The sequence below is a fragment of the Podarcis vaucheri genome (genome assembly GCF_965113315.1).
Source record: "Podarcis vaucheri genome assembly, chromosome: 1".
Lineage (NCBI taxonomy): Eukaryota > Metazoa > Chordata > Lepidosauria > Squamata > Lacertidae > Podarcis > Podarcis vaucheri.
In genome coordinates, this window is record NC_138759.1 from 56,197,840 (window position 1) to 56,212,987 (window position 15,148).

The following is a 15,148-nucleotide window of genomic DNA, read 5'->3' on the forward strand; positions in this document are numbered from 1 at the left end:
TGAGTGTACTGCTTAATTGCTTTATAGTGGAACTTCTGCTGTCAATGTTGGTTAGCAAATGCATTTTGGTTTTCATCAGAAAGATACCCTACTGTGCATTCCTAGTTGATGTCAGCTGTCAAGTTAACATGAGACCAAGCCATATATAGCAAGGCTAGGACCACATGCTCATTTTCCCTCAACTGTGATTTGCGAAAGTACTTCCTAGAAGTCACAAGCTGCTCTTCAAACTCATAAGTTCCAAAAGCCATTCACTGGTAAATGAGAAGTGTAACCTTTTTCTTCTATGCCTAGCATCTTATGCTGTCAAATTTCCAAATTGCTTTTCGAAATCAGTGGAGAGTAAAGAGCATGTTTTGGAATTCCGGAGGCTTCTGAAAAGGTGTGGGGAAGATTTTCCATAGACTTTTGTACATCTCCACCCATATATTTCCATTGTGCTTTATTCTGTAGCTTCGTAAGATAGGTGTTTTGTGCTGGGCTAGGCCACTGCAGTGCTTTGAGAGAGCACTTAACAACAGAAAGCCACAAATCTCCTTTAGTACATAATTAAAATGTCCACCTTCAGAGAAGATAAATAACTGACGATTCCAAAGAAAGACTTTTGTACTTCCATAAGAAGGGTGTTTATTATTTCTCAAATCTCTGAGTATACCAGCTAAACTGTTTTGTACTTCTTGAAATATTGGTTTTTAATACAATCTAACATTGTAATTTTATGTATATAGTGTAGCTTGCTTCTTTGAGAGGACTTTGTCTAGAAATGTGGTCTATAAATATATAAAGGGGGGGAAATGAAATGAAATGCAGGCTACCAGAGAAATTATGGAGGCAGAATGTCTGGATGCTTGTATTACTTTGTTTTCTCTCTGGGGGATTTCCCCTATGGAATTAGTTTGGATATAAACTGAGAATGCCACTCCACTGAGCCTTGAATGTGCCATCTGCTTTGGGTAGTAGGAGAGACTTCTGGGTGGCTTTACTTGGCCTGTGTCAGTATCATAGGACAGCCAATGATACATAGTGTCAAGTGTGACTTTTAATCCCTGCTCTCTTAATCCCTGGCACAGCCCCCCTTCCACCCTTCCCTTTGCACAGTGGGCTTCATTGCTCCCTGCCTTTTGGGGAGCCAAGGGGTAAGTTTTTGTTGGTTTTGAGATTGGTTGTCCCTGTTCTCCTTTTTTACCTACTTCACACTATATGATTGATTAGGATGTGGTATTCCTTGCTGCCTAGGCTTTCTGTGGTCTCTCCTTTTGTCACACCTGCCAGGTTGGGCTAAACAGAGTAGGGTTTAGAGCTACTTTTGATGAGCACTTGAAGGTGAAGAGCTGCCTTGCAACACTGAATCTTAATGCTGCCTGGCTTAGTGTGGTTAAGGAGAGTAACCTCACTTGAATCCCAGATGCTTCTTCCCTGTGAACACTGTCCAGTGGGGAACAGCCAAAGATTCCATCTGCTTGCTTTTAAAGCTGGTTAACAATGAAGGCTGCACATCAGCCACTTTATGAATCTGTGCACTGGAGCCCAGCGGTGTTGTCCATCTGAGAAAGTAAAGTCTGGGGCACCTAGAGTTAGTCAACCTCACAGGGGGATAAAGGTAAAGTGACCCCTGACCTTTAGGTCCAGTCGTGACCGACTCTGGGGTTGCCGTGCTCATCTCACTTTATTAGCCAAGGGAGCCAGCATACAGCTTCCGGGTCATGTGGCCAGCATGACTAAGCCACTTCTGGCGAACCAGAGCAGTGCACGGAAATGCCGCTTACCTTCCCGCTGGAGTGGTACCTATTTATCTACTTGCACTTTGACGTGCTTTCGAACTGCTAGGTTGGCAGGAGCAGGGACCGAGCAACGGGAGCTCACCCTGTCACAGGGATTCCAACCGCCGACCTTCTGATTGACAAGTCCTAGGCTCTGTGGTTTAACTCACAGTGCCACCCACGTCCCTACAGGGGGATAATTAGTAAGCAGATTCATGCTTACTTATTAGTAAATCTGTGGTTTTATACCCCCCAAACAGTTGTCAGCATCTTATTCATTGGCATGTGGCAAAGATCTAGGATTCTCACGTGTTTCAGTGTGATGTCTGCCTTTGTTGCAGGCACCTTAGGGTTTTGTGGTTTTGGTTTTTGTTTAAAAAAATCTCCTAACCTCGAAGCATTAGTCTCTATCACAGAACTGTTTCTCAGTAGACATCCATACATCTAGGAAAACTCAAGCCTTTTACTTTTTAAAGGGCATCGCAGACCAAGATTGATGATAATTAATAAAGCTTAGCAAAGAAAATTATAAAGGCCCCAGATAATCAGTGGAGTGACCTGGTGTCTGATCAGTTCTTCTCCCCAGAAATAGCATCATGGTGACCTTTATGCTGCAGGGATGCCACATATTAAACTACAGAGCCAAAGACAGGTTTAATCAAAGTGTACATCTCTTTTAGCACTGAGAACGTACTAAGTAATATTAATGATGTGTACAGGGGTACTGCACTAATACACAAGAGAAGGACAAGAGGCTTTTTGCTCTAGCTTCTACTGTAGCAGCATCCCGAGTGATGCTGTCCTGACGTTGCAAAAGCATGTCTCACATTGCAGATCCTGTTTGCCAAAAAGTTGGATGGGTTTGCTGAGAGCCAAAACCTGTTTCATACTGAGAGTTCTCAGATCTTCTGCTCTGGGATGAATGAATACTACAATTTTGGTGTCTCACTTACCATGTTTGGATTTTGAACGAATGTCTAATTCAGTCATTTTGGTGTCCTTTGAAGAGTGGCTATTTGTCTATTCCCAAACAAGCCAGAAAATGTGCTGCAGAGCCCTGTGCACATTGTTTGTTGCTTATCATTATCTGTTTCCTGCAACTTTTAAAGGGTAGTTGTGTTAGTCGGTTTGCAGCAAAAATAACAAAGAGTCTTCTGGTGCCTTAAAGACTAACAAATTTATTGTGGCATGAACTAGAGCCTACTTCATCAGATGCTTGAAGTGTTATCCTCGGTTATCAGAAACACAAAGAGAAAAAACATAAACAGTGGGGCCAAAATCCCATGAAATACAAGAAAAAGGTTTCATAGTTTTGCTTAGAAGTCTCACGGACTGTATCTCTTGAATTGTATGGTCATTTGGCACCACTATTTCAAATTCTGTCTTTAAAACGATGTATTGTCTAAGCAACACTAAATTAAAGTTGGGAATGGGAAACGGTATTCCTAAACCATGGTGAATCATTATGTATGCACCATAATGCTGACTCTGGGGCAACTGAAATGTCCTTAGTATGGTGCACAAGAAATTGACCTAGGATATCCTAGTTTTTGCATCCCATGTTCTCACCCATGTTCCTTTCCATTCCTATACAAGGTTTCATATTGTTGCAGCAGCACACAGGAGGTGTTGGTTCTTGTTCGTAGAGTAACATCAACCCATTTGACTGTGTTAGTGGGGTTTTCTGAATCTGCCTGTGTCAACAGCATAGTGACACAGGCGGTGGTGATGTGATGGCATAGCAGACCTTGTGTCTCTTCCTATATGCCTGTTTGCAGATACAGTGACAAGCAGGATCGGCCTATTAGCTATTCAGTCTCCATATCAATAGCTAAATGCCCTTGCTGCATGTGGCTGGATGGATGCCACATACCTCACAAAGTGCCCAAAAGAGAAAGTTTGCCCACACCTGCTTTCATAATAAGGCCTTAAGGGAATGAAGTACCAAAATGCATTCATACACATTTTCCATGGAATGAAATGCATAATGTCCACACACTTGAAATGAGAGACCTGTCCGGAATTTTGTCATATGTGATACAAATTCTGCCTGATGCCATATAAAGATCATATTGATTACCAATACAAAGAGATAGCATTTCATTTACAGGATATACAACATTCAGCAACTTTTTTTCTATATCCATAGGCAAATTTTGATTTGTGGTGTGGGTGCTGTCTGACACAGCTCTTCCTACTTCCCCAGATCAGCAGCCGCAGCCCCCTGAAAGACATTAAGTACACACAAACACTGCTTTTCCAAGGGATGTGAATAAAGGTTGCACCCTGTAGAATTAATCTAAGCCTTGAAAAGTATATAGAGCTGAAAGGAGAAGTGGGAAACAGTGTCACTCTTCCAACTTCCTTCTTGAATTCTATCTACTTTTCAAGAGGTGAAAAGGTAACCATCTCACCATGACCAAGAGGGCAGCTAATGTGAGCTCAGAGTTTTTGTGAGTAATGATGGAAGACCTCATGGGTATTATTGTGCCCATGGGCACTCTGTTGGCAACCCATGCCATAGTAGAACATAACCAGATCTGCAGAAGGGAATGGATTTCCCCCTTTCCATGATGGAAATACAATGGGCACAAATGTGAATGGCATGTCGTTGATTTTGCTATTTTACATTGTTCCCATTGATTTATTTTACTTTTATTGCATTTTTCTTTTGTATTAACATGCTGTTCAATACCCTGAGAGCTTTTGACCAAAGAGCAGTATATAAATATACTTCAATAACCTATTGAAGATTTAAATATAAATCTTCAACATTCAACATACTTCAATGAGCTCAAAATTCAATGTATTTCAATTAGCTCAAGTGTGCCTATATTTATAAAGTGGTGGCTTTGTATGCCCGTTATTTTACACATCACTGGTCCATAGTACATTTGATATGGCAGTCTAATTGATATCTAATTGATATCAAGTCTAATTGCATCTGGGATTTATAAAGTCATTAATTACACTGATGTTGGGAAGAGCCATGATCCAGAAAACATATTATATGTTACTTTTTTGTCTTCAAAATCATACGCACCATATGAGAAGCAGTCACTCTGAGCCTGCACGTTCGTCTTGTAAGAGCCATTTTCTAATTAAAATAAGGTTACCAGATTTTTTTCAAAGAATCCGGGGACACTTTTTTTTCTTGAAAAGAGAAAAAAGTTATTTTTTACAAAAATCAAGAAGTAATATATTCTCTTTTGTGGTCTCCTCTGTTGCACAGCCTTCCTCTGGGCCCCAACTTGGTCTCTTGGAGTGCTAGCCACTGTGGAGTAGGTTCAGGTCAGGCCTGGGCTTGACCACGTGTCCTTGTCCTCCCAGTGCTGTCCTACCTCTTCTCCTCAGTGGCACGGCAAGGTCGGGGCTCCCCTCTTTTTTCTCCTTCCTCTTTCTCTCTCTTCCTTCTCCTCCTCTCCTCCCTCTTCCTGCTTTGGCCCTGGAGTGCCACTGGGCAGTTGGCTGGGTGGCTGAGTGCTCTCACTCCCGGCTTGATTTGGGTCATGGTGGGGGAACGGTTCCCCCAGTTGATGCAGCGGGCATCCCGAAATCTCAGCAGCCTGGAGCCAGCCTGGTAGTGCAGTTGGCTCTGGCTGGCTCCAGGAGCTGCTCGCTGCTGTGGCATCTGCCATTTTGCCTTGCCAGAAGTCCCCATATGATGTGTCTTCTGCCATTGAACCAATCATGCAACATTCATTCCCTACTAACAAATCTACAACACTTAAAATATAAATCTGGGGACATTAAATGAAATCCAGGGACATTCCGGGGATGGATTTTGTCCGGCGACAAATTTGAAAATCCGGGGACTGTCCCCAGGAAACGGGGACGTCTGGTAACCATAAATTAAAAGGCTGCAAATTCTGCACTTGAACATAGTGAACTATTATTTACCATTTTGTATAAGTGGGCGAAAACATAGCATAGAAATGTGCAACAATATGTTATATCAACATGCACAAAAGCTTTGTTTACTGAAACTCCAACTTGCATGCAAAAACACCTTTTAGCAGTGGTAATAGAAATTACATTTCAATCAATATGTTCTTTGCTATTAATCTGTTTTTTCTTTCATCTGAAGAGACCATAATAATACATTCAGCAAATCATACTGTTTAAAAAAGTAATTTGAAATAAAAGTGATTTTGAATCCTTGCATTCCAAGCACATATTTTTGGCAGGAGTAATTATATGTTCTCTTGCTACTAATGTATGGATTTATGCTTGCCTCCTGGATTCATAAGTGTTGGGTGGGGGTGTCTTTTCTAACAAATAAAAGTATTTTTCTCCCCAGGAGAAAGGCATGATCCAGATCTGCTTTCTTCATTTGTAAGTGTGTACAGAATTTCAGCCTTCTACACTTGACTAGCACTGAAATGTTTGACTGAAGTTAAAAGTAGCTTTAATTGATTTATCTGAGGAATCAGTTAAACATTTCAGCCCTAGTTAAGCCACAGGGGGGCTGTGGATCCGGGTGCAGATTTCTGAGAGGGCGCAAAACAGGCGACCTCAGGCAAGTGCCTCCCCTGTGGCGCAGCCCCGCACTCCTCTCCTAGCTTTGCAAGAAGCAACACTCATGGAGAGGAGCACGAGGGCAGGCCGGGCTGTGCTGGGGGTGATAGCGTTGGGATGCCTGTTTCACACTCAAGTTCTGCCTCAGCTGGGTGGACAAGTAGAACTTGTACATGGAATTTAAAAATAGACAGTAAATGCATTTACTAGTGGGGTGAGCATTCCTTAAAAAAAAAAAAAAACTGCCACTCCTGGATCCTGGATTTTTTCTGATCCTGGTGCCTTTGAGGGTGGGGCACCACAGGCAGCATGTGATTGTTGCATCTTTCTTGCACCATCACCGCCCTCCCCGGATCCCAGCCTTGCAAGGCTGCTGGGGGTTGCTGGTGTGGGAACACGATAGGCCTTTCATTGCCTTGCCACTGCCTTCAGGGGTCCATCAGAAGCACCCACCTTGCTGGGCGCCAAGGCCGCATGGGAGCTTTAGCAGCCACTGAGGTGCTGCTTGATGGGCTCTTGATTTGACTTCCACTGGAGCTTCAGGATGCCGCTGAGCTGCTTGAGGCACAGGTCCCCCCAGCACTCCCCGTCGCCAGCCAGCTGCAGGTTCCTCATAGTAGGAGCCTGCTGAGGAGTGAGCCTCTCAGCTCCAGCCCAGGCGCCTTCCCTCACACTCTGCCAAGGGGCAGCTGCTGCTGCTGCTGCCCTGGCCGGCTGGGCTCTGCCAAAGGCAACGAGGGCAGAGCAGCAGCCGGATCTGGATCAGAGCATTACCTAGAGTCCCCAGCACACCACCAGCCCTGCTGCAGAATGCACGTCGGGGAGAGACCCACCTGTTTGCTTACCCTCCATTGACACAGGGGCCCCTCAGACGGGATTAGTCAGCTCACTAGTGGCCCATTGCCAGGAGGATGCCCACCTGCCTCCCTCATTGCTGAAACTTCCCTGCCGGTACCCAGGAGTGGCTCAGATGGACGGTTGCTTCATCCCCACACCGCCCTTCCCAAGCAGCTTTGCAAGGCTCAGATCTGAGGTGTGTGGTGCTAGAAAGGTGCAACAACCTTGCTGCTTGGGGCTGGTGTTGCTCCAACAGTGGTGAGTACTGGGTGGGCTCTACTCTACAGCTTGCCCCACCCACTGCATAGGCGTGTGCACCCCACCCCACCCAGCATGGAGACATGCTCCACTGCTGCAAAGAGGCATGCAAGGGGCCAGCCAGTCATCTTAGGGACTCCAGATTCTTTCCCCAAAGATATCACACAAGGCAGTGGACATTTAGGATTAGAGTTTTCCCTCTCCTAGATGGACTGCCTTCCCAGGTTCATGAGCCCCATCTGCCCCTCACTACCCTGTACAGCCCATGCAGAAACCACCTTCTTGACCATGGTATACAATAATGCATAAAATATTCAGGAGTCATTTTACTTTTAGAAGATCCTAGAAGAAGAAGGAAAAAGTCAAGATCAAGGAGGGAGACGAGAATTAGCAAGAATCTTTGTTAACAAGCTCAACATTGAGATTTTCAGAAAGTTTGATCCCTATTTTCCACCTTGGTAGGATTGTGGAATAATCTGAATGCTGAACACAGTAAACTGTGGCTCTGACAGCCATGATTATAGTTGTCACCCTGTAGAGTCTTGCCTGTTAATCAAACTGGCAGAATTGCTTCATATATATATATTTTCAGTTGCATGCAGTGAAGCAGACACTGGATCACTTTACTTCTTTGTGGAACAACTTGGACAAGCTTTGCCACTAGCTTTCTGAAGGCAACGTAAGTGAAATATCTGAAATACCATGTTAAGCTTGGAAGTAGCAGACCTCAGCATAGTTCCTCCGCTAATCATCAGTGAGTGCCCTCAATCATGCCGACATGCTTTGCTTTCCATGAACTGTATATCAAAGCAATGACAGAGGGCATTTTTTCCTTGTGGAAAGTATGCTTTTCAAAGCCCAGAGTTGGATGAACCTTATGAGATGTATAAAGGAATGATATCCTTAGAAGTCGTGAGGATCTAGGCAACGAAGCCTAGAAGCTGGAGCAGACAAGTTGGTTTTCACCTGGAGGCCACTTTCAGTCGCTCCTTGTTCTTGCTGTTAGCTTGCTACACAGATCAAATATTTCTTCCTCTCTGATATAGTCGTCATTCTGTGTGTGTTCATGCAGAGAAAATGTATTGATCAAGTTGTATATTGGCTGACAGGATTGGCTTCTTTCATGCAAGCGATACCTGTAAGAAATTACTAAAAACATTGTCCATGTGAACATAGAAGACAGAAACATAGAAAGCTGCCTTATACCGACTCAGACCATTGGTCCTATTGTTTTGTCTCCACTGACTGACCAAGGCTCTCCAGGGTCTCAGATAGATTGATGCTTCTTGTTTGCCTGGATGGAGAACAAAGAGGGATGCTTAAAGGCAAGGAAACTTGAATATGGTTACAACAATTCACATTCATTGTTCTGATTTGATCTCTAAATGTGGCCACTTTTGCCTCTGGCCCCACCCACCAGTGGCATGTAGCCCTGGAAGGTTGACCAGAAGGGAACATGGCCCTCAAGTTGAAAAAGTTTCCCCACCCCTCATCTGTCATAAAGAGTCTATATTCAAAGTATTGAAAACAGCTTGTGCAAAGGTCTTACTCGAGAAGCTGTGCAACTGGAAGAACTGCTTCAGGATTGTGATCACTTTTTTCATGCAATGTTCATCAAAAATAGCAGTTTGCGAACAGAAGAGGCCATCTTCTAGCTGAAAGACACTGTTGGATCGAAGTAAATAGCAGCTCACACAATAGGATATTCGTAGTTTTCCTTTCCATTGCAGTCTCCTGTGACTCCCAAAAACTATTCCACAAGACTAGAGGGCCATTCAGCATGGTGTAGGATGTGTGTGCCACATCTGGTTGGCGTAGGAGAGAGGAACTGGAAGGAATTGAGTGAGTTACCTTGTCCAAACAGGTTTCCCAACTCTTCCAACAGATATTAACGGCATTCTAAGGGTCTGCAATGAAGAGGAGAGGGTATGAAGTGACATTGCATCAGTCAATTTCTCACATAATTTAAATCTAACCTATTGTATTTGATCTTCAGTGTCTAGGCTACTATGATTTTCAGTTGTCTAAATCTGTGAGTAACATAACATGTTCCTAGATAAGCAAGAAGCTGCCTTATACTGAGTCAGGTCATTAGATCATTTAGCTCAGTATTGTCTATTTTGACTGGCAGAGGCTTTCCAGGGTTTCAAACAGGAGATATTCCTAGTCTTACCTTCTTATGTCCATGTGGTCATTTCTCTCTCTCTCTCTCTCTCTCTCTCTCTCTCTCTCTCTCTCTTGCAAATTCCACACTAGACTTTTTTTTTCTCATCAAAATTTTGTGTATAAACATTTTTTTTCTGACCGGAGTGGAATATTGCTTGTTTTTCATCATCTTCAATATTCTGGGAAATCGTCATAATTGCATTTACCATTTTAGTCACCTTTCCCTCCCCTTCGTTCTCTTTGTGCAGTGACGTTTTCAGTGAAATGCAATGGCTATTTTTAGTTGAGAAGATGAACATTCCAGGAAACTTCATTGACATTTCTTTTTAGGTCATTAAAGAAATGAAAAATGTTGATGCTGGTAAACTACTCACTCCAGAAAGGTCATAGAAAACAAGAGAACATGACCTGCACGCTCGATAATATATATATTTTTAAAAAGTCTTCCTCATCAAAGGGGGTTTCAAGAAGCTCCATTTAATAGTAGAATATGAACCACAGTCCAACAAATTTAAGCATGTTTAAATCTATTTAAATCCAGTATCATTTAGAAGCAGTCACACCAAGATTAGTTGTGCATCATTCACCATCTGAAAACACTTAATTGTGCATTCTTCCCCATTTAAAAATGCACAGACCTGGCTTAGTGATCTTACAGATACATGGGCAGATAACAGATCATCTGGGGAGATTCTACCCACTGTGCTACAAAATATCACATGACAGGCATGCAAAAATGGGCATTTTCTACCATTGTCTATGTACTGTGGAATGCCCTTGCTTCTGCCACATGCAGAGCAGCAACTATCAGTTCCTTCAGACATCTTTTTGCCCAGGTTTCCCTGAACCATAAAACTGGATGTTTTTTTTACACATTTGAATATTTTGAATTTCTGTTTTATTTTATTTTATATGCTTGCATATAATTTTATATTGTGTTTTACTGGGTTTTTTGGTTATTAAAAAATAATGCAGTATATAAAATTGTTCTGGTAAGGAGAGTAGGTGTATATTTTTAGGATCCCCCTTATTTCTGCAATAGTTAGTTATTTTAAACTGTTTTTAATGCTGTGTTGAAATGTTGTGTTTTAATGTTGTTACCTGCCCTGGGACCTTAGGGTGAAGGATGGGAATAATAATAATACTGTAGTAGCAGTAGTAGTAGTGGTAATAATAATAATAATAATAATAATAATAATAATAATAATAATAATAGGTTAAGAGCCTTTTGCTGAGAGCAGGTAATTGAAATGTTCAACTTATATATGTTGATAATGGTTTCTATAGACTGGATTTCTTATCGCCACTGTGCGTTACAGAATGTAGTGCATAAGCATTTTAGACAAGATGTGACTTTCAGCTCACTCAATATCTCTCTGTGTTTGTGGGAACCTTAAGGCAGGGTTCTGTTCACTCTGAACTGTTGGATGAGTCTAAATATGGTGGCAATGTATTGTTAATGTGCATAATTTAGTAGGCATTTTGCAACTCTTCTCAGCTCCGGATTGTTTCCGACACTCACTTGATATGTCTATGTAGTTACTGTAACTCATTAGCAAATGATGTTGCTAACAAGCATATTAACATTTCTAATACTCAATAGCCTTTTCGAAAGCAAGCCAGCTGCAGCCCGCCCCTTCCCCCAAATGAATCAAATTGTCTGGCATTCTGGCAACCTGTTATGCACAAAATAATCTGAGCAAGGTAAAGAGCTGGATCTGTTTCAGAAATGAATGGATGCTGAAAAAAAGGAAATATTCCCAAGGGGAGGTGGATGGCAGATGGTAGGACATGTGAATAAATTGGAAGCACTGTAAGTGTTAATCTGAAGGATTTTAATTATTTTTACAATTAAAGATAGGTATGGGTGATGGTGTTTTCTACAGCTCCTGCTGCCTTCACTTTCTGAATAGGTCATAATAAATAGTTGCTCACATTTATTTTTTTTCTACATTGAAGAACTATAGATTGTTGTAAGTTAAAAGGTAAAGGATCCCTGGACTGTTAAGTCCAGTCAAAGGCGACTATGGGGTTGTTGGCAGTCATCTCGCTTTCAGGCCGAGGGAGCCGGTGTTTTTCCACAGACAGCTTTCTGGGTCATGTGACCAGCATGACTAAACCGCTTCTGGCACATGGAACACCGTGATGGAAGCCAGCGTGTACAGAACCACCATTTACCTTCGCACCATAGTGGTACTTATTTATCTACTTGCACTGACATGCTTTCCAACTGCTAGATCAGCAAGAGCTGGGACAGAGCACCGGGAGCTCACTCCATCACTTGGATTCAAACCGCTGACCTTGCAAGCGGCAAGCCCAAGAGGCTCACTGGTTTAGACCACAGCGCCATCCGCGTCCCTTATAGATCTATTGTACAAATTAAATGGAAGTGTGATTGTTGCATCTTAGCAGTTCTAGGATGCTACACAACTATTTCAACATGAGATCAAACAGATCAACATAAGAAAGTGTGTGTGTGTGTGTGTGTGTGTGTGTGTGTGTGCTTGGAGTGTGTTGAAAATTCAAAACATATAAGTGAATATTTACAGATATTCAATTTTTAATGAGCCCACACAGCTGATTTTGCATTTGTACCAAAAGACAGTCTGGGGATCAAAATGTTCTGTGCCATTGAACAAAACTGCTATGTGGCATGAAGAATAAAGACCATAATGTGGAGAGGAGTTTGTACTGATTATAGATTAAGTTTCCTTTTAATTCTTCCAAGCTCTGTAATGATACTGTTTCAGAACTGGGTGCTGGAAAAACACATGGGTAAATGGTAACTGGCAAACAGAGACAGGGTTAACATATTTGTCCCTTTATCAAACTATCCTTTTCAACGGCTATCATTTGTCATTCCGGGAAGATGTTATGTATCTTGGCTGACCACTGCAGCTTGCTGCATATTGCCTTCATTTGTTTTTATTTTAGAAAAGTTCAGGAGGCAGAAATGTGATTTAAGTGACCCTTTTCATCCTTCACTTTGAAGAAGAATGAAACTGACAAACTTCTGACACTTGCAAAGCTCACTGTACATTCCTCTTCTTTTCCTCTCCTCTCTGCCCCATCTTAAAACCCCTGTCATTTGAAGGTTTGCTGGTTTGTTTGTTTGCCCAAGTCTCATAGTAATGGTTTTAAAATACACAGATAAATGTATTTCAGATTGATTTACTGAAATGTAATGCATATGGAAACAAAGCAGCATGCAAGAATATTGACGATTCAATACCACAGATACTTTACCCTCCGTGAGCATTGCTGCTCAGGGAAATATTTCAAAATCCCTAGGAATGTATAAATACTCCTCACCTGTTGGGAGTGAGATCACATCTGTCAACTGTACAATCCATGCAGCCACCATGCACTGGCCGCAGCCTCTACTGGCTGCATGTTAGATGCACATGGTCCTTGTATGTGTAGAAGACCTATGTGTTGCATAGCACTCCTCCACATAAGGAGAACTTCTAGCCAATCAGGATTATTCTATGTGCATATATCAACATGTTTGGTGGAGAGCAAAGCTGCAGGGTGGCAATTCTAGAGATAGTCCAAGTGACCCTATGACCCCAACACACATTTTTCCTGCTTGGCAGGGGGTTGGACTCGATGGCCCTTGTGGTCTCTTCCAACTCTATGATTCTATGATTTTTTGAACAGGTGATGCTCACAGTGGTACAACTGCTGGCATCCTGGGAAGGACTGCTCTAAGGAAGAAACTGTGGTATTAAATCTCCTTACCCCTTATGTGCCCATTTGACTGCTTTGATCTGTGGAACTGGTACTGTTAGAAGTGCTACATAATACTCGTTCCACACTTGTAAGAAACAACTACCTATGGACATCAGGCAGCTGTCTTCACTGTGCTCTTTTCAGTGCCTGATTAATTTTGTTTGTTTAAGCAAACCTAACCAGGTTTTAAATGATCTTTCCAAACATTTTACTGATAATTTTTTAGTGGTTTATTCATGCTCCTGATATGGAGAATGTCAAGGACAATGGGGGCAGCCACATAAAAAGAGCTGGGTCTTGGGACAAGAAGGCTTTACATTTCTAATGATGAATGTACACGGCAAACCCATGAGATTTAGATATTGAGATTCCATCACCAGACCTTTAGTGGACATGTCCAGGCTATCCCACTTGTGTTTTGTGTTTTTTGCTCAGTTTTTTTCTGCAGAAAAAGTATTGCAAAAACACACACCCATTTGTGCTTCCTCAGTTACAGTGAAGGACTTAATAGATTAACTGAAGCATTGACATGTTTGTTATATTAATTAGTTGCAACCTGTAATTTTCATTCTCTCCACAAGCTTAATTTTCTAATCTGTTCTCCACCCTCAAAACACACATAGGCAATCAAAGCAGGAAAGGGGAACAGACGGGCTTGTTATGTTCAGATGGTGCAGTCTAATTGTGGAGTTGTCCTTATAGCAGAAACTCATACTTTCCCTTTGATAAGAGAAGCTGCCTGGATGTGATAATTTTCTGAGTAAGCTAAAGAATGGGACAATTTGAAGAGCTGTTGGTTGACCTGGGATGCTATGAAAGGCTTCTTTTTCCCTCCAAGCAGTAGGTTCCCTGTGGCAAAGACTATTTCAGAAAACCATAGAACCATAGAACTGTAGAGGGTCCCTGCAATTGTCGTTGGCATCCATCTGTCTTGGGAGATGATGGAGGAGTGCGGCATTGGAAGAGAATTCAAACTCTTGGAAGGTTACAGTGCCTGCTGTCGCTGTAGAGACTGAAGCGGGAGAGACATGTTTTGTTGTAGCTGGGCAGATGAAGGCATCAAGTAGATACACCATGGCGTTGCTTCTCTCTGCATAGTCCTCTTTTAAAGGCATTCAAGTTGGTGGCCATCACTACTTCCTGTGGGAGGAAGTTCCATGGCTGTACCTATGCACTCCATGAATGAGTACTTTGATTTATCTGTTTTGATTCTCTCAGCAACCAGCTTCATTTGATGCCCACAAATTCTAGTGTTATTACAAAGAAGCTGAAATTGATGGATCTGCCTGTTCCTACTCTCAAGAAATATTTATATTTCTTCTTGATGCATGAAGCTCATATGACTAAGTACAGGTGAGGCTAAATATATATGGAACCCCCCTCCCCGATACATTAAGTTTGATTTTCTGGGTTGCTGTTGCTTTATTTTTTAACTGGAGGTGGGAGGGTGGGGAATATGTGGAAGTTTCTCCTAAGCACGTGGAAGCTTAAAATGGATGTCAGGTTCTTCCATCCTTCCCAAAGAGGAATTTATAAACGTGTGTGGGAGAACAAGACAACCATCTTCCTTTGTGAATTTCAACCTGTGGAGCTAGGTTGATTAACTGTGACTGCTCTTGGCTCAGTCTGAAAAATTTACTACCTAGTTTACTGAGTCATTGGACAAGCATTAAACTCCATTGATTTCAGCAAAGCCTGACCACAAGTCTACACTAATATTGATGACAGCAGTTTTAAATTAAGCTTCTGGATGCTTTCCCTCTGTTTTCATTCGTGGTTTCTAATATTTATTTAATAACTCTTTCTTGTATCATGTGTTGTTTTGGTGGCTCACAAATCCCCCAGCACTTGCTTAAATTGAAATCCGCTTCTCAAAC

At 42.2% G+C, this 15,148-nt stretch overlaps 1 protein-coding gene across 4 annotated transcripts in view; it reads left to right on the top strand.

Moving 5' to 3' along the window:
* Positions 1-15,148, top strand: part of LRRC4C (leucine rich repeat containing 4C) — a 627,695-nt gene that overhangs the window by 245,267 nt on the left and 367,280 nt on the right. The gene's annotated exons all lie outside the window — the stretch shown is intronic.